The sequence below is a fragment of the Eschrichtius robustus genome, chromosome 1 (assembly GCF_028021215.1).
Source record: "Eschrichtius robustus isolate mEscRob2 chromosome 1, mEscRob2.pri, whole genome shotgun sequence".
In the NCBI taxonomy this organism is placed as follows: Eukaryota; Metazoa; Chordata; class Mammalia; order Artiodactyla; family Eschrichtiidae; genus Eschrichtius; species Eschrichtius robustus.
The window spans coordinates 191920307-191945301 of record NC_090824.1 but is presented as its reverse complement, the minus strand read 5'-3'; the positions used below and the strand labels follow the sequence as shown (position 1 = coordinate 191945301).

The 24995-nt window shown below is 40.4% G+C and overlaps 2 pseudogenes; both read right to left on the bottom strand.

Annotated features, from left to right (window-relative positions):
• Positions 1 to 13763: 13763 nt before the first annotated feature.
• LOC137765918 (non-histone chromosomal protein HMG-14-like) lies at positions 13764 to 21618 on the bottom strand (annotated as a pseudogene).
• A 1595-nt stretch (positions 21619 to 23213) lies between these two features.
• LOC137761813 (vacuolar protein-sorting-associated protein 36-like) lies at positions 23214 to 24257 on the bottom strand (annotated as a pseudogene).
• Between the last annotated feature and the right edge of the window lie 738 nt (positions 24258 to 24995).

Sequence of the window (24995 nt, the reverse complement as noted above, 5' to 3'; positions counted from 1 at the left end):
ACTTTATTCCTCTTCATTCTGAGCTCTAATTTAAAGACGGAGTGTAGAGATTCTTTCCATTTCTCTGAGGCTTAAAGAGGCAGGAAGAAGAGGGGAAATTTTGCATGGGTTGTATATGGGGTCCTGTACTATCCTCTCCAGCCTCAGATACTTGTAAATGTCCTGGGCCCACTCTTTCTAGCCAGTGTATTGCCTTCTCTTGGATGCTGGAAACTTCCTGTAACCCAACACAGTGCACTGGAAGATGGCAAGTCTTGAATGCCCTTCTAGGCATCTGCTAGGTCCCATTGAAGGCTAATGGTAAAGGGAAAGAAGGAAGCAAAATATTATTATATAATAAAAAGACATATGTCTTAGTCCACTTGAAACTGCCATAGCAAACTCTCACGGAATGGGTGGCTTAAACAACAGACATTTATTTCTCACAGTTCTGGAGACTGGGAAGTCCAAGATGAAGGTGCTGGCAGGTTCAGTGTCTGGTGAGGGCCCACTGCATAGACAGCTGTTTTCTCACTGTGTCTTTACATGGCAGAAGGGGCAAGAGAGCTCTCTGGGGTCTCTTTGATCAGAGCACTAAGCTTACTCTGTTGCTTCACCATCCCACTAGTGCTCTGTCTACCTGCATGGCCAGGAAGAGCTCAACACCACCACCCTCAGCCAATGAGAAGGGGGAAAAATGAGTGATGGGCATACAGCTCCCATGTAAGTGTCCAACCATAATTCCATACATCACTTGCACTCATCCTATTGGACAGAACTTAGTCATGTGGTCACACCTAGTTGCAAGGAAGGCTGGGAATTGTAGTCTTTACCTGGGGGGCTAAAACCTGAGGGGTTCTAGTAATGAAAGGAAGAAGTTGGGGGGAGATCTGTTGGGAGTCAAGAAACAGTATTTCCACAGGTACTCAGCCAAGCTGCCTGGTGACGACATTAAGAGATCACCAGGCACCTCATCCTGCCTCTACCTCTGGTCTCACTTTCCCCTGTAAGTCTTCTTCTTCCCTTCCTGTACCTGCTCTTATCTCCTTCTCAGGTTCTGCTAGCCCTTTGGATATCAGGCCCTCAGAAATAGCTCAGGTAAGTTCTATCAGAGCCCCCAAGGCTCTATAAAGTAGGAACCATGGAAAACCTAAGGACCTCTTGTGGCAGGTTATACCCATCATGTTCTATGGCCTTCATCCTTTGGTTGCATGATGAGCCATCAGAACTCTAGTTTTAATTTTTCCGATATTTGGGTTTTGGCCTCGGAAGATGAAGCTGTTTGGGGGAAAGGAAGAGAGACTAGAAAATGGGGCTGGCCCACCTACAATAGAAGGTATAGAACATGGGTTCTCAATGTAAGGGTCATTCAGGGAGCTTCAAGGGACCACCAAGGCTGAGAACCACTGGTGTAGATTGTAGAGAGCACACACCCCATGTCTTGCAAACCCAACTTCACAAGCTCATAGATGGGGTGACAAAGGTCACTATGACCCATCAGTGAATATGTTTCAACTTTGATCGCTCAGAACTATGTCACCCCGCCCTAGGAGCCTTCTGGAAATGTTTGTGCATCCTAAAAGGCCATTTAGGGTGTGAGCTAGAAACTAGAATCCTCTGAAACAATCCAGCCACCTGGGAGTAAAAAGCACACCGGTGAATCTGATTCCTATTTCAGGTGCCACATATGTCACAGCTTCTCCTCTGCTCCCTTTTCTGAGCAGCTTCTCTTGTCCCCAGGGCCAGATCTTTTAAAAAAAATTTCTATTTTTACCCACTCCTGGGCATATACCCAGAGAAAACCATAATTCAAAAAGACACATGCACCCCAATGTTCATTGCAGCACTATTTACAATAGCCAGGTCATGGAAGCAACCTAAATGCCCATTGACAGACGAATGGATGAAGAAGATGTGGTACATGTATACAATGGAATATTACTCAGCCATAAAAAGGAACGAAACTGGGTCATTTGTAGAGATGTGAATGGACCTAGAGACTGTCATACAGAGTGAAGTAAGTCAGAAAGAGAAAAACAAATATTGAATATTAATGCATATATGTGGAATCTAGAAAAATGGTACAGATGAACCGGTCTGCAAGGCAGAAATAGAGACACAGATGTAGAGAACAAACATATGGACACCAAGGGAGGAAAGCGGGGGTTGTGGTGGTGGTGTGATGAATTGGGAGATTGGGATTGACATATGTACACTAATATGTATAAAATAGATAACTAATAACCTGCTGTAAAAAAAAATAAAAATTCAAAAAATTTTTCTATTTTTATCTCTTAAAACTTTTTTATTGGAGTATAGTTGATTTACAATGTTGTGTTACTTTCTGTTGTACAGCGAAGTGAGTCACTTATACATATATCCATTCTTTTTTAGATTCTTTTCCCATATAGGCCATTACAGAGTATTGAGCCAAGTTCCCTGTGCTATACAGTAGGTCCTTATTAGTTATCTATTTTATATATAGTAATGTATATATGTCAATCCCAATATCCCAATTTATCCCTCTCCTGGTAGCCATAAGTTTGTTTTCTGTCTGTGAGTCTGTTTCTGTTTTGTAAATAAGTTCATTTGTATCATTTTTCAGATTCCACATTTAAGTGATATCATATGATATTTGTCTTTATCTGACTTCACTCAGTATGACAATCTCTAGGTCCATCCACATTACTGCAAATGGCATTATTTCGTCCTTTTTTATGGCCAATATTCCATTATATGTACATACCACATCTTTATCCATTCCTCTGTTGATGGACATTTAGGTTGCTTCTATGTCTTGGCTATTGTAAATAGTGCTGCAATGAACACTGGGGTGCATGTATCTTTTCAAATTATGGTTTTCTCCAGATATATGCCCAGGAGTGGGATTGCTGGATCATATGGTAGCTCTATTTTTAGTTTTTTAAGGAACCTCCATACTGTTCTCCATAGTGGCTGTACCAACTTACATTCCCACCAACAGTGTAGGAGGGTTCCTTTTTCTCCACACCCTCTCCAGCATTTACTGTTTGTAGATTTTTTGATGATGGCCATCCTGACTGGAGTGAGGTGATACCTCACTGCAGTTTTGATACACATTTCTCTAATAATTAGTGATGTTGAGCATCTTTTCATGTGCTTTTTGGCCATCTGAATGGCTTCTTTGGAGAAATGTCTATTTAGATCTTCTGCCCACTTTTTGATTGGGTTGTGTTTTTTTTTTTTTATTAGTTGTTTTGTTTGTTTTTTTATACTGCAGGTTCTTATTAGGCATCAATTTTATACACATCAGTGTATACACGTCAATCCCAATCGCCCAATTCAGCACACCACCATCCCCACCCCACCGCAGTTTTCCCCCCTTGGTGTCCATATGTCCATTCTCTACATCTGTGTCTCAACTTCTGCCCTGCAAACTGGCTCATCTGTACCATTTTTCTAGGTTCCACATACATGCATTAATATACGATATTTGTTTTTCTCTTTCTGACTTACTTCACTCTGTATGACAGTCTCTAGATCCATCCACGTCTCAACAAATGACTCAATTTCGTTCCTTTTTATGGCTGAGTAATATTCCATTGTATATATGTACCACAACTTCTTTATCCATTCGTCTGTTGATGGGCATTTAGGTTGCTTCCATGACCTGGCTATTGTAAATAGTGCTGCAATGAACATTCGGGTGCATGTGTCTTTTTGAATTACGGTTTTCTCTGGGTATATGCCCAGTAGTGGGATTGCTGGGTCATATGGTCATTCTATTTTTAGTTTTTTAAGGAACCTCCATATTGTTCTCCATAGTGGCTGTATCAATTTACATTCCCACCAACAGTGCAAGAGGGTTCCCTTTTCTCCACACCCTCTCCAGCATTTGTTGTTTGTAGATTTTCTGATGATGCCCATTCTAACAGGAGTGAGGTGATACCTCATTGTAGTTTTGATTTGCATTTCTCTAATAATTAGTGATGTTGAGCATCTTTTCATGTGCTTCGTGGCCGTCTGTATGTCTTCTTTGGAGAAATGTCTATTTAGGTCTTCTGCCCATTTTTGGATTGGGGTGTTTGTTTCTTTAATATTGAGCTGAATGAGCTGTTTATATATTTTGGAGATTAATCCTTTGTCCGTTGATTCATTTGCAAATATTTTCTCCCATTCTGAGGGTTGTCTTTTCGTCTTGTTTATGGTTTCCTTTGCTGTGCAAAAGCTTTGAAGTTTCATTAGGTCCCACTTGTTTATTTTTTTTTTTATTTCCATTACTCTAGGAGGTGGATCAAAAAAGATCTTGCTGTGATTTATGTCAAAGAGTGTTCTTCCTATGTTTTCCTCTAAGAGTTTTATAGTGTCCAGTCTTATATTTAGGTCTCTAATCCATTTTGAGTTTATTTTTGTGTATGGTGTTAGGGAGTGTTCTAATTTCATTCTTTTACATGTAGCTGTCCAGTTTTCCCAGCACCACTTATTGAAGAGACTGTCTCTTCTCCATTGTATATCTTTGCCTCCTTTGTCATAGATTAGTTGACCATAGGTGCGTGGGTTAATCTCTGGGCTTTCTATCTTGTTCCATTGATCTATGTTTCTGTTTTTGTGCCAGTACCACATTGTCTTGATTGTCTTGATTCTTTGTCTTTAATTTTTGCCACTTTGATTACTATGTGTCTCGGCGTGTTTCTCCTTGGGTTTATTCTGTATGGGACTCTCTGTGCTTCCTGGACTTGGGTGGCTATTTCCTTTCCCATGTTAGGGAAGTTTTCGACTATAATCTCTTCAAATATTTTCTCTGGTCCTTTCTCTCTCTCTTCTCCTTCTGGGACCCCTATAATGCGAATGTTGTTGCGTTTAATGTTGTCCCAGAGGTCTCTTAGGCTGTCTTCATTTCTTTTCATTCTTTTTTCTTTAGTCTGTTCCGCAGCAGTGAATTCCACCATTCCGTCTTCCAGGTCACTTATCCATTCTTCTGCCTCAGTTATTCTGCTATTGATTCCTTCTAGTGTAGTTTTCATTTCAGTTATTGTATTGGTCATCTCTGTTTGTTTGTTCTTTAATTCTTCTAGGTCTTTGTTAATCATTTCTTGCATCTTCTCAATCTTTGCCTCCATTCTTATTCCAAGGTCCTGGATCATCTTCACTATCATTATTCTGAATTCTTTTTCTGGAAGGTTGCCTATCTCCACTTCATTTAGTTGTTTTTCTGGGGTTTTTTCTTGTTCCTTCATCTGGTACATGGCCCTCTGCCTTTTCATCTTCTCTATCTTTCTGTAACTGTGGTTTTTGGTCCACAGGCTGCAGGATTGTAGTTTCTCTTGCTTCTGCTGTCTGCCCTCTGGTGGTTGAGGCTATCCTTTTTTTTTTTTTTTTTTTTTTTGATATTGAGCTGCATGAGCTGTTTGTATATTCTGGAGATTAATCCCTTGTCGGTCACTTCCTTTGCAAATATTTTCTCCCATTCTGTGGGTTGTCTTTTCATTTTGTTTATGGTTTCCTTTGCTGTGCAAAAGCTTTGAAGTTTCATTAGGTCCCATTTGTTCATTTTTGTTTTTATTTTCATTACTCTAGGAGGTGGATCAAAAAAGACATTGCTGCGATTTATGTCAGAGAGTGTTCTGCTTATGTTTTCCTCTAAGAGTTTTATAGTGTCCGGTCTTACATTTAGGTCTCTAATCCATTTTGAGTTTATTTTTGTGTATGGTGTTAGGGAGTATTCTAATTTCATTCTTTTACATGTAGCTGTCCAGTTTTCCCAGCACCACTTATTGAAGAGACTGTCTTTTCTCCATTGTATATTCTTGCCTCCTTTGTCGTAGATTAGTCGACCATAGGTGCGTGGGTTTATCCCTGGACTTTCCTGTTCCATTGATCTATATTTCTGTTTTTGTGCCCAGGGCCATATCTAATGCCCTGATGTTGCTGCCAACAGGAAGGGACAAGAGGGACAAGGGGACAGGTGGCGAATTGGGGGTTGGTTTACTGAGGGATGTGGGAACACCCTGGAGTGGTTCCCACCCATTGTTGCCCTCCTGTTGCCCTCCTGTTGCCTCGGGTGTCCCTCTTGTAAAATAAACAGGTAGAAGGGCAGAAAGTTGCCATTTTAAAGTCTGCTAGAATCTGGACTGAGCTGGTTGCTGTAATCTGGCAGCTGAATCCCCACCAGGAAGATGACAGGCTGATGGTCAGCACACAGGGGGTTCAGAGAACAGTGCAAGGCTCCCCATCAGGTGTCCTTCTATACGCACAGTATCCTCTTAGATGGGCTCCTGGAAACCATTTTTTCTTGGTCACTTGCTCATTCTCCTTCCTTTACGCCCTTCTGTGCACCTGACCTGATCCCGGACCCCATCTGCCTCTGTTCCTGTGTCCAAGTCTGGGCCACCTATGCCTGGTTCTGTCTTAGAAGGGCTGTGACTGTCCATCCATCATGAGATCCTTCAGCACAAGCGCCTCAAGACCCAGACCTCTCACCTACCAAGGTGGATTCTTCCACGTAGCATCAGGCTGGGCATTATTGTGCTGAACAACCCCAGTGGACAGGCTGGGATTTGGGGAGAGACACACAGAGGAGAGAGTAGGTAAAAGAGGCAGGGAGCCCAACCCTGCCCCACACCTCAGCCTGTGCGACAGAGGAGCAGCTCCGGGTTGATGGTGTGGGGTGACATGAGCCACGGGGAGCCGGGACTGTCTGCAGGAACATGGCTGAGCTGCCCTGGGCACCAAAGTGAAGCAGAAGGTGAGTGACTCAAGCGGCATGATCGTCCTCTGGGAATTCTTAGAAAAATGGGTGTCGATTCACAGATTTTTCACAGAGTTTTCCAATTCTGGGAATTTCACAAGAGGGGGGCATATATAATTTTATTTCCATTGAAAAATGTCTCTAGGTGACTTAGAGCTATTCAAATGATAAATCTACTCCTAAATAGAATAAAACTGAATTACAAAAAATTGTAGAGTGGGAGACACACATCTTGAAGGGAATCATTTCCTGAAGTGAACGGTCGTGTGTGAGGAGAGTGATCATCTCTGGGCAGTGATGGGCACGTCGAGAAGAGGGGAACGTCCACAGACAGCCCCTCCCCTGGACACTTGTGCTCCCAATCCATAGCTTTTCTCTCCTTTATACTTTGGATTTTTCCATTTGTTCCTTCCATGCTAACTCCATGTCTCATTGGACTGGTGCGACCACAAAAAATTGTCTCAATTTCTGGCTTCGGTGACTTTTTTCTTATGTATCCTTTCATCATTCTGAAGGCAGTGTATCTGCCCCATTAGCGTCACGTCACTCCCAAGAGCCCCGGGCTCAGCTCGCCTCTCGCGCCTCTTCTCCCAGGTATAATCCCTGCTAAAAAGAGCTTTTGGCTCACTTTTGCGTAATAAGGACCCTCAAATCTACTATATGAGTAGCCTTCAGTGCTACTCAAAGTGTGGTTTCTGAGAAGAGAAAAATAGTGGAAACATCCAGAGAGTTTTTAGCAAGTTGACATTGCTGTAACATCCAAGTGGGTGATTTTGAACTTTACATGCTATTCCCAGTTGCCAGCTCCCTTCCAGTGGTTAAAATGGGCCCTGGAGTTGCTAAAGTGGTGTGGTGAGGATGATGACCCCCGAGTCGTGCAGGTTCCTAATGCATTATAGAGGCAACATGGAGGAAGTAGGATGACCTATGTCTTGGTTTGCCTGGGACAGTCCCAGTTTATAACTGTTGTCCTAGCATAATTAGGTCAGAGTGTCCCTATTCACTCTCAGAAGTGTCCACGTTTGGGCAGTAAACTAAATGGCCACTCTCCCTGATCCCCATCCACATTGCATGGCCTCTGTGTTCACCCTCAGCTCATCACCCCAAATTTCATAAGAAGCCACAGTGATTTCAGAGGAGGCCAGAGAAATGCTCCATCCAATTCAAGTATGTTTCTACTTCAGGGATCTAATCCTCGGATTCATTTTCTTTATATGCTCTTGGTGCCTTGTGAGTTATATACCAATCATTACTGAGAAAGCCCCCTGATGGGATCAGAGAGCCTTGCTCAATAAGCAACTTTCTGCAATGAGACGTCACAGGAGTCAAGAGTCAGAGGATGCAAGGAGATGGAAAAAGGGTGATGCTTTCTTTTCACTCTGAGTTGACTGATGTTCTCTGTAAATGACGATCTGTAGTTACTGCCTATGTGGTCCCTCGGGAAGATGCTAAAAGTCCAACTTGTCTACAAATACATGCCCTTAACCTGTTACTATGTCTAAAATTCCTACTTCACAGCTACTCTTTCAGTTGAATCCCGAACTCCCAATCCTCCCTTCCCACACTTCCCTCCGCCTTGGCAACCACAAGTCTGTTCTCTATGTCTGTGAATCTGTTTCTGTTTTGTAGATAAGTTCACCTGTGTCATATTTTAGATTCCACATATAAGTGATATCATATATTATTTGTCTTTCTCTTTCTGACTTACGTCACTTAGTATGATAATCTCTAGGTCCATCCATGTTGCTGCAAATGGCATTATTTCATTCTTTTTTATGGCTAATATTCCATTGTGTGTGTATGTGTGTTTATACACACACACATATACCACATCTTTATCCATTCATCTGTTGATGGACATTTAGGTTGTTCCCATGTCTTGGCTATTGTAAATAGTGCTGCTATGAACATAGGGGTGCAAGTATCTTTTTGAATTATAGTTTTGTCTGAATATATGCCCAGGATTGGGATTGCTGGATCATATGGCAACTCTAGTTATTTGAGGAACTTCCACACTGTTTTCCACAGTGGCTGCACCAACTTACATTCCCACCAGCAGCGTAGGAGAGTTCCCTTTTCTCTACACCCTCTCCAGCATTCATTGTTTGTAGACTTTTTAATGATGGCCATTATGACCGGTGTGAGGTGTTACCTCATTGTAATTTTGATCTGCATTTCTCTAATAATTAGTGATGTTGAGCACCTTTTCATGTGCCTATTGACCATCTGTATGTCTTTTTTGGAGAAATGTCTATTTAGGTCTTCTATCCATTTTTTGATTGGGTTGTTTGGGTTTTTTTTGTTATTGAGTTGCCTGGTAGTTGGTTTTTTTAAAAAAAATTATTTATTTATTTTTGGCTGCGTTGGGTCTTTGTCGCCGCGAACAGCGGCTACTCTACATTGCGGTGCACGGGCCTCTCACTGTGGTGGCTTCTCTTGTTGTGGAGCACGGGCTCTAGGTGCGTGGGCTTCAGTAGTTGTGGCACGTGGGCTCAGTAGTTGTGGCTCGTGGGCTCTAGAGCGCAGGCTCAGTAGTTGTGGCACACAGGCTTAGTTGCTCTGAGGCATGTGGGATCTTCCCGGACCAGGGCTTGAACCCGTGTCCCCTGCATTGGTAGGCGGATTCTTAACGACTGCGCCACCAGGGAAGCCCCTGGTAGTTGGTTTTGAGCCAAAGTACAAAAGAACTGAAGGATGAGAAGTGATAATTGGCTGTTGTTTAAATATGTATTTATTTATTTTGGCCACGCTGGGTCTTCGTTGAGGCATGCGGGATCTTTAGTTGCGTCATGCACACTCTTTAGTTGCAACATGCGTACTCTTAGTTGCAGCATGCATGTGGGATCTAGTTCCCTGACCAGGGATCGAACCCGGGTCCCCTGCATTGGGAGTGTGGAGTCTTAGCCACTGGACCACTAGGGAAGTCCCGGCTGTTGTTTAAAACTGTGGACATTCAAATGATTTTTCTCCTTTGCATTTTCATAGAATGCTAAGACAGGTTGTAGTGGATTTTGCATGGCTAGGATTATCAAAGATGGAAATTAAATTGTCTTAATCAGGATAGCCTCCCGATTGCCCTTCAACTCACCTCTTTTTTCTCCCTTTCCTTAAAACACCAACAGTATTCTTGCCTTTTAGGGAGGTCCTTCTTCTGAAGAGCAACCATTTCTCACTCCTAGACACTCGGCTCAGTGCAGCCCTGACCAGCTCCCAGGGTTGGAGTTCCTGTTTGTGGACCTTCCTAAGAACCTTGTAATGAGGAGTTAGGGACCCTCCATGGTTTGGGCTCACACACTGACTTCTGCAATGCACTATAGTGGAGTGATGCTGACTTTCTCATGTGGAAATGTACTGTTTCACAATCTCAAGTAGAGGGTGGAGCTATTATAAAACCAAGTTCTACTTACAAGTTGAACTCAAGCATCAGCCCCCTTCTTTTCAAGGCTCCCTTCTTTCCAGTGCATATGGCAAAGGTGAAGGTGTTAGCTTTGGTGTCTCCTGAGGGGACTCTTGGTATTTCTCCTGGAGTCTGAGAGCTCTTCCATCCCTCAGGGATCCCACTTTCCTGCTGGCATGGATGCACCTTTTTGATAGGATGCCATTCCCTGCCCCTGGGTACCAGTGGAAGGAGGGATGTGGAATCAGTCAGAATTCCCCTCACTGCACCATCACATTAGGGTCCACACCAGCACCACACAAGACTGAAGTCTTCACAAAACCATTTCATTAGACTTGACCTAACAACCTGAAAGAGGATCACTAAATAAGACTTCCCTCATAGTTGACGGAAAAAATACCTCAAAACTTAACCCTCCATGGACAATAAATTACCTGCTTTAAGAATGCGGAATATTTTTAATGTACTGAAATGGAGCAATCTCCAATATGTATTTTTAAACAAGTAAAGTACAGAATAGTACTCTGTGTGTGTGCGTGTGCACGTGTGTGCATGTGTGTGCATGTGAAAAGATACACGAGAAACTGATAATTTAGGTTGGTTCTGGAGAGGAAACCAGATGGCTGGGGTATTTGGGTAGGACTTTTCAGTATACATCCTTTGCCACCTTTTGAATTTGGGATCATGTGAATGTATTAATAATTCAAAAATTAAAGCTAAAGTTATTAGTTTTTGTTTAACATAGCTTGAGCTGGATTTTCTGTCATTTGCAACCAAAGAAACTTGACTGGGCTATCCTTATGGCTATATATTTAGTTTGTTCTGTCCACAAGGCAGGTATCTGTTTCTCACGTATGAAACACTCAATGTTACTTATTTCTTTTTAGTTCCGTAGTGAGTTCTGTATGGATTTCTTCATATTACCACCTGCTCCCTGGTGCCTTTTACTGAAGGGTTTGGGTAATTAAATGGAATTTCATCCTGGGGGTGGGCGCAGTACCTTATAATTATGTGCTAAATATGACTTTCCTCAAAGTCCAAGAGGAAAATAGTTAAGAAGTGAAGCCTTAACAGGGAATCCCCTCAATGGAATATTCCTGTTCCTGCCCAATTCCCAAAGGGAAATGTTTCAGCTCTACAATCTTCCAGCATGTGGGAATCTCCACCCACCTAGAGTGTGTGCTGCAATGCCTTAGTACATGTGAGGGCTCCTGAAATAGAAGCTCTTATTAGTATTCCTACTCTGCAATTCACTTGAGGGCCAAGAGAATCCCTGGGAATCAGATATCTAAAAGTTCACAAGCCAGGGCCCATCACTTACTAGCTGTCTGAGTGGGAGGAAGTTAGCCTTTCTGACCTTTATTTTTCTCATCTGTAAAACAAGGTTCCATTTTATATCTGTAAAATACTTGCTCCAGGATGGTTATGCGGATTCAATGAGACAACGTAGAGAAAGCACTTAACCCAGAGTCTGGTGCAGAGTAAATAACAAACAGCTCAAGACCTCACAATGGCAAGGCCTCTCCATGTGGGTCACAAGCCATTAGGCATACTTCTGTATTCACAGGATAGTTGTGTGCCACTCAGAGTGCAACTCTTCAGTGGTGCTGAACATCTTCTTTTTAATAACATGGGATTTATAACCATGCTCCCCATAGCCTAGCCTTCATTTTCTGTGCCTCACAGTAACTTTTTTTTTTTTAATTGGATTCTATCTATCTATCTATCTATCTATCTATCTATCTATCTATCTATCTATCTATTTATTTATTTATTTATTTATTTATTTATTTATGGCTGTGTTGGGTTTTCGTTTCTGTGTGAGAGCTTTCTCTAGTTGTGGCAAGCGGGGGCCACTCTTCATCACGGTTCATGGGCCTCTCACTATCGCGGCCTCTCTTGTTGCGGAGCACAGGCTCCAGACGCGCAGGCTCAGTAGTTGTGGTTCACGGGCCTAGTTGCTCCGCGGCATGTGGGATCTTCCCAGACCAGGGCTTGAACCCGTGTCCCCTGCATTGGCAGGCAGATTCTCAACCACTGCGCCACCAGGGAAGCCCCTCACAGTAACTTTTTAAAGAAAGAACTACTTGGCAGTATCAAACAAGGCCAGCTGCCCTAAATTAAAAATTTTAAACATTTAGTCTGGTTCTACACTGAAGAGAGCTCTCTGATATCTGGAGACGTTTTTCTTTTCCTTTTGGAAAGTGAAGCATTTTGTTCTCTGAGTGATTGGATATAGGCATAGATTGTCAAATGATTACCACAGTAAATTTAGATTATTCATTTTTCTTTTTTCTTGTGAAAAGAACTTTTAAGATTTACTCTCTTAATTTTGAAATATGCAGTATCCCATTGTTAACTATTGTCACCATGCTGTATATTACATCCCCAGGACTTACTTATCTTATAATAGAAGTTTGTACCTTTTGGCCACCTTCATCCAGTTTGCCCACTTTCATCCAGTTTGCCCACTCCCAGCCCCTGCCTCCGGAAACCACCAATCTGTTCTTTGTATCTATAAGTTCAATTTCTTTTTAGATTCTATCTATAAGTGAGATGATACAGTATTTGTCTGTCTTTGTCTGACTTATTTCACTGAGCATAAAATCCTCAGGGTCCATGCTTGTCCCAAATGGCAGGATTTCCTTCTTTTTTATTGTTGAATAATATTCATATATATGTGTGTATATATATGTATGTATTTGTATACACATCATATCTTCTTTATCCAGTCATCTGTTGATAGACACTTAGATTGCTTCCACGTCTTGTCTATTGTAAATAATACTGCAGTGAACACGGGGGTACAGATAGTTTTTCGAGAGAGTGATTTTTTTTTCTTTCATAATTGAGATTTTATTGGTTGTTTTGAGGATCAGTGCACAGACATTTCAATTTGTCCACAAATCTTAACATACGTACCAAAAATCTAAAAAATCATGTAGCTGCGATTCTTTTCTAAACAGTTATTCCAGTGACTTTCCTGCTTAAAATTTGGAGGCAAATTTTCCTTAACAGGATATCAAGTACCAACATCTTCAAATATTGGTACGTTGTTACACTGTAAGTCCCACTAATTCACAATTTAATATCATATACCCTACATAGTCAAATTGTCAATCATTCACAGCACATTAACAAAGTTACTAGGAAAACTGGACTGCCTCCACCAAAGATGTTACAGGGTGCACAAAATCCTGACCAGGAGAGCCAAGATCAAGGAGTGAGTGGTTCGCTTTAGGAAACAATTCTACCGGAAACAACACGGGAAGAGAAGCAATTTAAAGTGTTCAGGACATTAAATGCACAACTGGCTCCAAACTGCCATTTAGTGTGCTTTGTATTATAGGATATAAAGGCTACCCACCCCCATCTATGGAATGTTAAGCTGACACCCAAGACAATCAAAGCCTCCCATATTCAATATCCCACGATTTTCTGGTTGTACCAAAAAATAACCAGCAAATGATTTCACCTCTTAAAAATAATAAAAAAAAAACATTTACACTTAAAAAATGGGATGAGGTGGGATTCCCTCCTTTTTAAAAATGTTTCTGGAACTACTAAAAAACGTGCATTTACAAAATAGTTGATAAAAATATTCCTCTGGATTGTACAAGAAGGGATACAGGGACCACTGATAGGACCAGGTGTGTGGTATTAATCGGACTTGGCTTCTTTCTCTCCTGCTTTGTCAGAGGCTGGGGGCTCCTCGTTTTTAGTTTCTGTGTTTTCCGCAGGTAAGTCGTCTTCAGTCTCTTGGTTAGCCACTTCGGCCTGTTTTCCCTTTGCTCCCCTTTTCTCTTTTGTTTGCACTTTTTTGTCTGAAGATTAATCCTTTCCTGCCGCCTTTTTTGGGCTCCGTTTCACTTTTGCAGGAGCCGGTGTAGCTGACAACCTCGCCGATCTCCTCTTGGGCTCCTCCTTCGCCGCCCCCTCGGTGGCGCTGACCTTTCACGAAGCTGGGTTGCCTAGCCGCTGCCTCTCCTCCTGCTGCCCGAGCTGCTGGGGACCCGCTCGAGATAGCGATTTTGTTTCTTTTGAATAAATTCCCATAAGTGGGGCTGCTGTATCACATGGTAGTTCTATTTTTAATTTTTGGAAGAAACTCCATACTGTTTTCCATAGTGGTTGCACCAGTTTACATTCCCATCAACAGCACACAAGGGTTTCCTTTTCTCCACATCCTCTCCGGTACTTATTTCTTGTCTTCTTGATAACAGCTATTCTAAACAGGTATGAGGTAACATCTCATTGTGGGTTTGATTTGCATTTCCTGATTATTAGTGATGTTGAACACTTTTTCCTGTATCTGTTGTCCGTTTGTATGTCTTCTTTGGAAGAATGTCTATTCAGTTCCATTTGTTTTTCTTTGTTTTTTTATACTGCAGGTTCTTATTAGTCATCAATTTTATACACATCAGTGTATACATGTCAATCCCAATCGCCCAATTCAACACACCACCATCCCCACCCCACCGCAGTTTTCCCCCCTTGGTGTCCATATGTCTGTTCTCTACATCTGTGTCTCAACTTCTGCCCTGCAAACCGGTTCATCTGTACCATTTTTCTAGGTTCCACATACATGCGTTAATATACGATACTTGTTTTTCTCTTTCTGACTTACTTCACTCTGTATGACAGTCTCTAGATCCATCCACGTCTCAACAAATGACTCAGTTTCGTTCCTTTTTATGGCTAAGTAATATTCCATTGTATATATGTACCACATCTTCTTTATCCATTCATCTGTCAATAGGCATTTATGTTGCTTCCATGACCACTCCCTTCTGGCTTGTAGAGTTTCTGCTGAGAAATCAGGCATTTAGGTTGCTTCCATGACCTGGCTATTGTAAATAGTGCTGCAATGAACATTGGGGTGCATGTGTCTTTTTGAATTATGGTTTTCTCTGGGTATATGCCCAGTAGTGGGATTGTTGGATCATATGGTAAATCTATTTTTAGTTTTTTAAGGAACCTCCATACTGTTCTCCTTGTGGCTGTATCAATTTACATTCCCACCAACAGTGCAAGAGGGTTCCCTTTTCTCCACACCCTCTCCAGCATTTGTTGTTTGTAGATTTTCTGATGATGCCCATTCTAACTGGTGTGAGGTGATACCTCATTGTAGTTTTGATTTGCATTTCTCTAATAATTAGTGATGTTGAGCAGCTTTTCATGTGTTTCTTGGCCATTTGTATGTCTTCTTTGGAGAAATGTCTATTTAGGTTTTCTGCCCATTTTTGGATTGGGTTGTTTGTTTCTTTAATATTGAGCTGAATGAGCTGTTTATATATTTTGGAGATTAATCCTTTGTCCATTGATTCGTTTGCGAATATTTTCTCCCATTCTGAGGGTTGTCTTTTTGTATTGTTTATGGTTTCCTTTGCTGTGCAAAAGCTTTGAAGTTTCATTAGGTCCCATTTGTTTATTTTTGTTTTTATTTCCATTACTCTAGGAGGTGGATCAAAAAAGATCTTGCTGGGATTGATGTCAAAGGGTGTTCTTCCTATGTTTTCCTCTAAGAGTTTTATAGTGTCCAGTCTTACATTTAGGTCTCGAATCCATTTTGAGTTTACTTTTGTGTATGGTGTTAGGGAATGTTCTAATTTCATTCTTTTACATGTAGCTGTCCAGTTTTCCCAGCACCACTTATTGAAGAGACTGTCTTTTCTCCATTGTATATCTTTGCCTCCTTTGTCATAGATTAGTTGACCATAGGTGCATGGGTTTATCTCTGGGCTTTATATCTTGTTCCATTGATCTATGCTTCTGTTTTTGTGCCAGTACCATATTGTCTTGATTACTGTAGCTTTGTAGTATAGTCTGAAGTCAGGGAGTCTGATTCCTCCAGGTCCGTTTTTTTCCCTCAAGACCGCTTTGGCTATTCGGGGTCTTTTGTGTCTCCATACAAATTTTAAGATGATTTGTTCTAGTTCCGTAAAAAATGCCATTGGTAATTTGATAGGGATTGCATTGAATCTGTAGATTGCTTTGGGTAGTATAGTCATTTTCACAATATTGATTCTTCCAATCCAAGAACATGGTATATCTATCTCTCCACCTGTTGGTATCATCTTTAATTTCTTTCATCAGTGTCTTATAGTTTTCTGCATACAGGTCTTTTGTTTCCCTAGGTAGGTTTATTCCTAGGTATTTTATTCTTTTTGTTGCAATGGTAAATGGGAGTGTTTCCATAATTTCTCTTTCAGATTTTTCATCATTAGTGTATAGGAATGCAAGAGATTTCTGTGCATTAATTTTGTATCCTGCAACTTTACCAAATTCATTGATCAGCTCTAGTAGTTTTCTGGTGGCATCTTTCGGATTCTCTATGTATAGTATCATGTCATCTGCAAACAGTGACAGTTTTACTTCTTTTCCAATTTTTATTCCTTTTATTTCTTTTTCTTCTCTGATTGCTGTGGCTAGGACTTCCAAAACTATGTTGAATAATAGTGGTGAGAGTGGACATCCTTGTCTCGTTCCTGATCTTAGAGGAAATGCTTCCAGTTTTTCACCATTGAGAATGATGTTTGCTGTGGGTTTGTGGTATATGGCCTTTATTATGTTGAAGTAGGTTCCCTCTGTGCCCACTTTCTGGAGAGTTTTTATCAGAAATGGGTGTTGAATTTTGTCAAAAGCTTTTTCTGCATCTATTGAGATGATCATATGATTTTTATTCTTCAATTTGTTAATATGGTGTATCACATTGATTGATTTGCGTATATTGAAGAATCCTTGCATCCCTGGGATAAATCCCACTTGATCGTGGTGTATGATCCTTTTAATGTGTTGTTGGATTCTGTTTGCTAGTATTTTGTTGAGGATTTTTGCATCTATATTCATCAGTGATATTGGTCTGTAATTTTCTTTTTTTGTAGTATCTTTGCCTGGTTTTGGTATCAGGGTGATGGTGGCCTCATAGAATGAGTTTGGGAGTGATCCTTCCTCTGCAATTTTTTGGAAGAGTTTGAGAAGGATGGGTGTTAGCTCTTCTCTGAATGTTTGATAGAATTCACCTGTGAAGCCATCTGGTTTGGACTTTTGTTTGTTGGAAGATTTTTAATCACAGTTTCAATTTCATTACTTGTGATTGGTCTGTTCATATTTTCTGTTTCTTCCTGGTTCAGTCTTGGAAGGTTATACCTTTCTAAGAATTTGTCCATTTCTTCCAGGTTGTCCATTTTATTGGCATAGAGTTGCTTGTAGTAGTCTCTTAGGATGCTTTGTATTTCTGCGGTGTCTGTTGTAACTTCTCCTATTTCATTTCTAATTTTATTGATTTGAGTCCTCTCCCTCTTTTTCTTGATGAGTCTGGCTAATGGCTTATCAATTTTGTTTATCTTCTCAAAGAACCAGCTTTTAGTTTTATTGATCTTTGCTATTGTTTTCTTTGTTTCTATTTCATTTATTTCCACTCTGATCTTTATGATTTCTTTCCTTCTGCTAACTTTGGGTTTTGTTTGTTCTTCTTTCTCTAGTTCCTTTAGGTGTAAGGTTAGATTGTTTACTTGAGATTTTTCATGTTTCTTGAGGTAGGCTTGTATAGCTATAAACTTCCCTCTTAGAACTGCTTTTGCTGCATCCCATAGGTTTTGGATCATCGTGTTTTCATTGTCATTTGTCTCTAGGTATTTTTTGATTTCCTCTTTGATTTCTTCAGTGATCTCTTGGTTATTTAGTAACGTATTGTTTAGCCTCCATGTGTTTGTGTTTTTTACGTTTTTTTCCCTGTAATTCATTTCTAATCTCATAGCATTGTGGCCAGAAAAGATGCTTGATATGATTTCAGTTTTCTTAAATTTACTGAGGCTTGATTTGTGACCCAAGATGTGATCTATCGTGGAGAATGTTCCATGCGCACTTGAGAAGAAAGTGTAATCTGCTGTTTTTGGATGGAATGTCCTATAAATATCAATTAAATCTATCTGGTCTATTGTGTCATTTAAAGCTTCTGTTTCCTTATTTATTTTCATTTTGGATGATCTGTCCATTGGTGTAAGTGAGGTGTTAAAGGCCCCCACTACTATTGTGTTACTGTTAATTTCCTCTTTTGTAGCTGTTAGCAGCTGCCTTATGTATTGAGGTGCTCCTATGTTGGGTGCATATATATTTATAATTGTTATATCTTCTTCTTCGATTGATCCCTTGATCATTATGTAGTGTCCTTCCTTGTCTCTTGTAACATTCTTTATTTTAAAGTCTATTTTATCTGATATGAGTATAGCTACTCCAGCTTTCTTTTGATTTCCATTTGCATGGAATATCTTTTTCCATCCCCTCACTTTCAGTCTGTATGTGTCCCTAGGTCTGAAGTGGGTCTCTTGTAGACAGCATATATATGGGTCTTGTTTTTGTATCTATTCAGCAAGCCTGTGTCTTTTGGTTGGAGCATTTAATCCATTCATGTTTAAGGTAATTATCGATATGTATGTTCCTATGACCATTTTCTTAATTGTTTTGGGTTTGTTTTTGTAGGTCCTTTTCTTCTCTTGTGTTTCCCACTTAGAGAAGTTCCTTTAGCATTTGTTGTAGAGCTGGTTTGGTGGTGCTGAATTCTCTTAGCTTTTGCTTGTCTGTAAAGCTTTTGATTTCTCCATCAAATCTGTATGAGATCCTTGCCGGGTAGAGTAATCTTGGTCGTAGGTTCTTCCCTTTCATCAGTTTAAGTATATCATGCCACTCCCTTCTGGCTTGTAGAGTTTCTGCTGAGAAATCAGCTGTTAACCTTATGGGAGTTCCCTTGTATGTTATTTGTCGTTTTTCCCTTGCTGCTTTCAATAATTTTCTTTGTCTTTAATTTTTGCCAATTTGATTACTATGTGTCTCGGTGTGTTTCTCCTTGGGTTTATCCTGTATGGGACTTGCTGCACTTCCTGGACTTGGGTGGCTATTTCCTTTCCCATGTTAGGGAAGTTTTCGACTATAATCTCTTCAAATATTTTCTCCTGTCCTTTCTCTCTCTCCTCACCTTCTGGGACCCCTGTAATGCGAATGTTTTGTGTTTAATGTTGTCCCAGAAGTCTCTTAGGCTGTCTTCATTTCTTTTCATTCTTTTTTCTTTATTCTGTGGAACAAACAGCAGTGAATTCCACCATTCTGTCTTCCAGGTCACTTATCCGTTCTTCTGCCTCAGTTATTCTGCTATTGATTCTTTCTAGTGTAGTTTTCATTTCAGTTAGTGTATTGTTCATCTCTGTTTGTTCTTTAATTCTTCTAGGTCTTTGTTAAACATTTCTTGCATCTTCTCGATCTTTGCCTCCATTCTTATTCCGAGGTCCTGGATCATCTTCACTATCATTATTCTGAATTCTTTTTCTGGAAGGTTGCCTATCTCCACTTCATTTAGTTGTTTTTCTAGGGTTTTATCTTGTTCCTTCATCTGGTACATAGCCCTCTGCCTTTTCATCTTGTCTATCTTTCTGTGAATGTGGTTTTTGTTCCACAGGCTGCAGGATTGTAGTTCTTCTTGCTTCCGCTGTCTGCCCTCTGGTGGATGAGTCTATCTGACCTTATTTTTTTTTTTTTTTGTCATTCATTCGGTAGCCATTTATTGAATGCTTACTGTGTGCCAGGCCTTACTGAAGGCTCTGAGGACACATCCATGAACAAAGCAGATAAAAATCTCTGCTCCTGTGGAGCTTACATTTAAGATCTATCATAAGAGATGGGATTAGCAATAAATTTACATAAATTCAACCATACCTATCAGCAAAGTGAAAAAGACACATTTAAATAGTTTAATTATTGATACTACAAAAGTCTACTGTTGATATGTAGTTTTTTATTATATATTCTACTTACTATATTCATAAAATATTCATACCCATGTATAACTCTACAGGCATTCGAATTGTAAGATTATATAAAGATTTTCAAGGACCATTTTGAGCATGCTCGATTCCATCCTTAGCACAGCCCTAAAAACCCACCCACCTTCTGAGCTGTGACTCTGTTGTACCACAATGGAAACTCTGAGACTGTTGGGCAAAGGAGAACCATTTTAAGTATTTGAGCATGAGAGTGACAGCATGATAAATCCACGGCTGGTCGGTTTAATCTGGTAACAGGGCACAAGAGATAGTACATTCACATAAACATACACAGTCAATCAACAGTGGAATTCACGTCAAGAATTTAAAAAAAGTTTGTGAGCCATTTCCCATTGTTTTAAAAGAACTAAAATAGTAAGAGCTTGAGGTCATAAATATTTATAATCAACTCCTGATTATAAAATCTAAAAGAAAAAATCTTAACACATGGGCTTATTCTGACTAAAGGGTTATCATTTTAATCAATTTTTCAAAGAGTATTTAAAAAGAACACCTAGTTAAGAGAAAATCATTTTTAAATTTTGCAGTATTGGCAAAATTATTGGTATATGTTAATACCAATCATTTAACACTGAAAGCATTCTTGTATAATGTAAAAAAATTTTTGACAGTATTTGACTAGAAATATTCCATAAAGCTACAAACAGATCTATGCTCCTAAAAGCAAAGTTAGAAAAGCAAAAATAATAGTATAATACTGATAAGCACCAAGACAGAACTTTTTTGCACTTAGGGCCTGATTGGTTGTATTTAAACATAACCTCTACCAAAAAGGACCAAAATGACACCTTATTTGGTAAAAACAAAGAAAAAAAAAGGATAAAAATATACACACTGAGGTCTGGAAACTGAAGAATGCCCACTTTAAAACAGTAAAATCAATCATACCTGTTTTTAAACTAATGTGACATTTGCAAAATATATCCATGTCACTTTTCTTCCTCTTTAGTTCACTTTTACAATTCAGACTGCTCCATTTTTGTTAATGTGTTGTCACACTAGTGTAAATAAATACTCTGAATTATAGGAGTTTGCCATAATGAATCCAGACCATTGGAGCCAGACCCAGTAGCTCAAACAATCTTAGTTGCAGCTCATTCCAACTAGTGAAACACATTATTTATCTGTGTAGTTTTAAAAAACCTTAGCTAGATGAGGGGTGTGTGTGTGTGTGTGCGTGCCTGTACACATACAAGTTTGCCAGGGCAGTGGGAGAGTGAGTGCATCCCAGAGAGAGGAGTGACATACAAGCAACCGTACACAATGGCCCGAAAGACTTGGGTAGCCAGACACCAAATTTCCCCCCAAACAAACCTGAGGCTGAGCAATGGGGGAATTAAAGGATCTGTCCTCACAACGTGGAATCAGTGACAGGTTCGGAAAAGGAAGGCTAAGGCAGGATGCCTTGGCCACAGCATTCCCGTGACACTGGAGGGTGCGGAGCAGCGACAGGGAGCAGGCAGGGGTCGGGGACTGACTGGCTGCACTTGGAGGGATTCCCTGGGTCTGCAGCTGCGGATCCCTGGACCTTCCCCAAAGGGCACGGGCAGTGGCCCTCCACCTCTTAGCCAGGATGTCTCACGGATCCCAGGGTCTGAGCCTGGGTATCCCTGCCTCCCGGTCTCAAAGGTTCTCTCAGTACAGATACTATCCCTTCTAGAGGCTTGGCCAAAACCCATCACTACCTTCCACTGCCAACTCAGTCTTAGAAAGGGGTTCTCCTTCTGTCTCTGTGCGGTCCCTGAGTTTGAAGTAATGCCAACGTACCGTACGCTGTGTGGCAGTAACAAAGTCAGGCAGTCCACTGGAAAGCTCAAGCAATCTAGATTCAATATATTAGCCTGTTTCTGTTATCTCAGTAATACTTGTTAGCGAGATAGTTTCTCCACACAACTTATAATGTGTGGGGTAAAGGAAAATAATATTGCTAGAATATGATAGAAAGATTTTAAAAGTTCAGCACTGAAACTCCTTCTTTAGGGAAGGAAAAGGAGACATATTATGTTCCCACTCTCTATTTTCCATCCTTGGCTTTGAGGTACAAGAGCACCAAGCTTCCTGTAAAGCGTGTTAAAGGTTCTCCCAGTCCCTCTACCCACAAAACAATCCTAGGGAAATCCTGAAGTGTCTACTTCCCAAATCTGTAACCATATCTCTGGGCATGTCTATACAGCTCTTTAATTCACTTTCAAAATCCATAGCATTTTTAAAACAAAATGACATAGTTGCATTCTTTAAATGCCAGCCATAAAATCATCACTTAAAAAAAAAAAGAAACTAGTCAGATTATATATATGTAAGTCAGATAAAATTCTCTCTCTCTCTTTTTTAAAATATTTATTTATTTATTTATGGCTGCATTGGGGCTTCATTGCTGTGCGCAGGCTTTCTCTAGTTGTGGCAAGCGGGGGCTACTCTTCCTTGCGGTACGCAGGCTTCATTGTGGTGGCTTCTCTTGTTGGGGAGCACAACTGCTCTAGGTGCGTAGGCTTCAGTAGTTGTGACACGCAGGCTTCAGTAGTTGTGGCACACAGGCTCAGTAGTTGTGGCACATGGGCTTAGTTGCTCCACGGCACGTGGGATCTTCCCAGACCAGGGCTTGAACCTGTGTCCCCTGCATTGGCAGGCAGATTCTCAACCACTGTGCCACCAGGGAAGCCCTCTCTCTCTTTTTAAGGTGCTTTATTTGGTCTGCCGAAGACATGCCTATGGCTGCTTCTAAAAGCCCTTAGGGAGAGCCTCAGATGATATCCTGCAGTTGGATATTTTGCTCCAGTGTTGTCAGGTTCTTAAACTACACTGTAGGTATAAGTTGTTGCATGAAAATCCCCCAAAATGTGCACACTAAATGCAGAGAAAAACCTCATTTGTAATTCAGGTGAATTTTCATCACACCAAAATTATGACCTAACCTGTCCAAACATGTAACTTCTCTCTTTTTTCCCCCATGAACTAAATCCTCTTCTTTAAAAAACGGTCAGATTTGAAGATCAAGTTAAAATCCACCATATTTCAAGTTAAACTCTGAGGGTTTCTATACAACTGTAGCATGATTTCAAATTCATATTGGCATTCATCTTTCTATATTTTCCTATATTTATCCTAAAGAAGCTTCCTGGATCATAATATTTACGTAGAAATTAAAAGCATTTTATATTATACTGTGAAGTTCCAGTAAATTCTCAGTTTATCAGGGTTTACCCTTAGCTCAATGTCATACAACTTCTGCATGAGACAAGTATACTGGTAACAAGTTATTTCAAATACAAAACTCTTAGCTCTGTGTCATAAATAAATTTGGGTAAAACTGCAAGCCTTCCACTGAATCATCTCGGCAAGAAGCAACCTTTCTTTAGCCAGGAGGACAGACATTCCCACACGCTTAGCAAACTCTTCTGGTGTTAGAGATCCCTTTTCTGAAACCGTCTCCAAGGCTGAGGCCACCATTTACTCCTCCTTGTGGGACTGAAGTTCAATTACCATGACGCCGCTGTCAAACACACGGAGCCTGAGAGGTAATTTCAGTGCTTCCAGCATCTTGCATGCATTCGCTAAATCTTCTGGGGAGAGCAATTCCATTCCTCGAGTTCGGTTTACTAAACAGTACACCTCCGTGAGTGACATTATTCCCCCTCGTTCCTCCAAAGGCGCCTGCAATATTCCAGCCAGCTGTTTGGCCAGCTGCATGTGGTACTGTGTTCCTGAGCTGTAGATTTCCCTGGTAACTGGGTTAGCTATTCCCATGCTCAGCAAATAGGATTTAAACCTGATGGTCTCATCTTCTGTGATGTCACCTTGCTTGTCTTTAATCGTATTAGCAATGGATTTTGATAACACCACCAATTTCCTTAGCCTTGACCATTAGCTTGCTGAGGTCTTCGAACGCCTCAGAAATGCTTTTGTCAGTTTCTTTTCTTTTTTCTTCCAGTTTCCTTTCAATACCTACAATTCCTACAGCCCTTATTCTTCCTGGCTGGGGTCCTCTATTTGCTCGTAACGACTGGGAAACTGGCATATTCTCCCATCTTCTCTGTGTTATTTCCTCTGATAAACGCCTGTAAAACTCAATCTGGCCGTGTTCTTTGAAGGAAAGCTTGATGTAGGAGTTCTTACTACTATGGAATGGGCCAGGTTCTTTGTTAGAAGGAGCTGGGTGAAGATGAACCACTATTTTGGCACTTTTCCCAATTCCAGCTGCCTGTTCTTCAATGAACACGATTTGGGAAAGAGGAATGGCCATGTAGCATTCATGATTTTTCTGATCTCTCCAAATTAGATGGTGCATACTAAAAGGAGGGTCCCAGCATCAAATTTTATCTTCTCCTCGCCATCATAGATGTGCACCCTGCCTCAGTTCCATTTTTAAGTGGATCGTTTTTTGCCCTAATGAGTTGTGTTCTTTATATTTTTTGGATATTAACCCCCTTATCAGATATATGATTTGAAAATATTCCCTCCCATTCAGTAGGTTGCCTTTCATTTTGTTGATGGTTTTCTTTGTTACAAAGAAGCTTTTTAGTTTGAGGTCGTCCCACTCTTTACTTTTTGCTTTTGTGGCCTTTGCTTTTGGTGCCAAGTCCAAAAATTATTGCCAAGACTAGCGTCAAAGAGCTTACTCCCTATGATTTCTTCTAGGAGTATTATGCTTTCAGGTATTACATTCAAATCTTTAATCCATTTTGAGTTGATTTTTGTGTATGGTAGAAGATAGTGATTCAGTTTCATTCTTTTGTATGTGTTCAGTTTTCCCAACACCATATTTTGAAGAGACCATCCTTTCCCCACTGTATATACTTAGCTCCTTTGGCATAAATTAATTGACCAAATATGTGTGTGTTTCTGGAATTTCTACTCTGTTCCAGTGATTTATGTGTCTGTTTTTATGTCAATACCATACTGTTTTGATTTCTTAGTTTTATAATATATTTTGAAATCAGGAAGCATGATGCCTCCAGCTTTATTCTTTTTCAAGATTGCTTTGGCTACTTGGGGTCTTTGTGGTTCCATACAAATGTTAGGATTGTTCTATTTCTGTGAAAAATGCCATTGTAAGGAT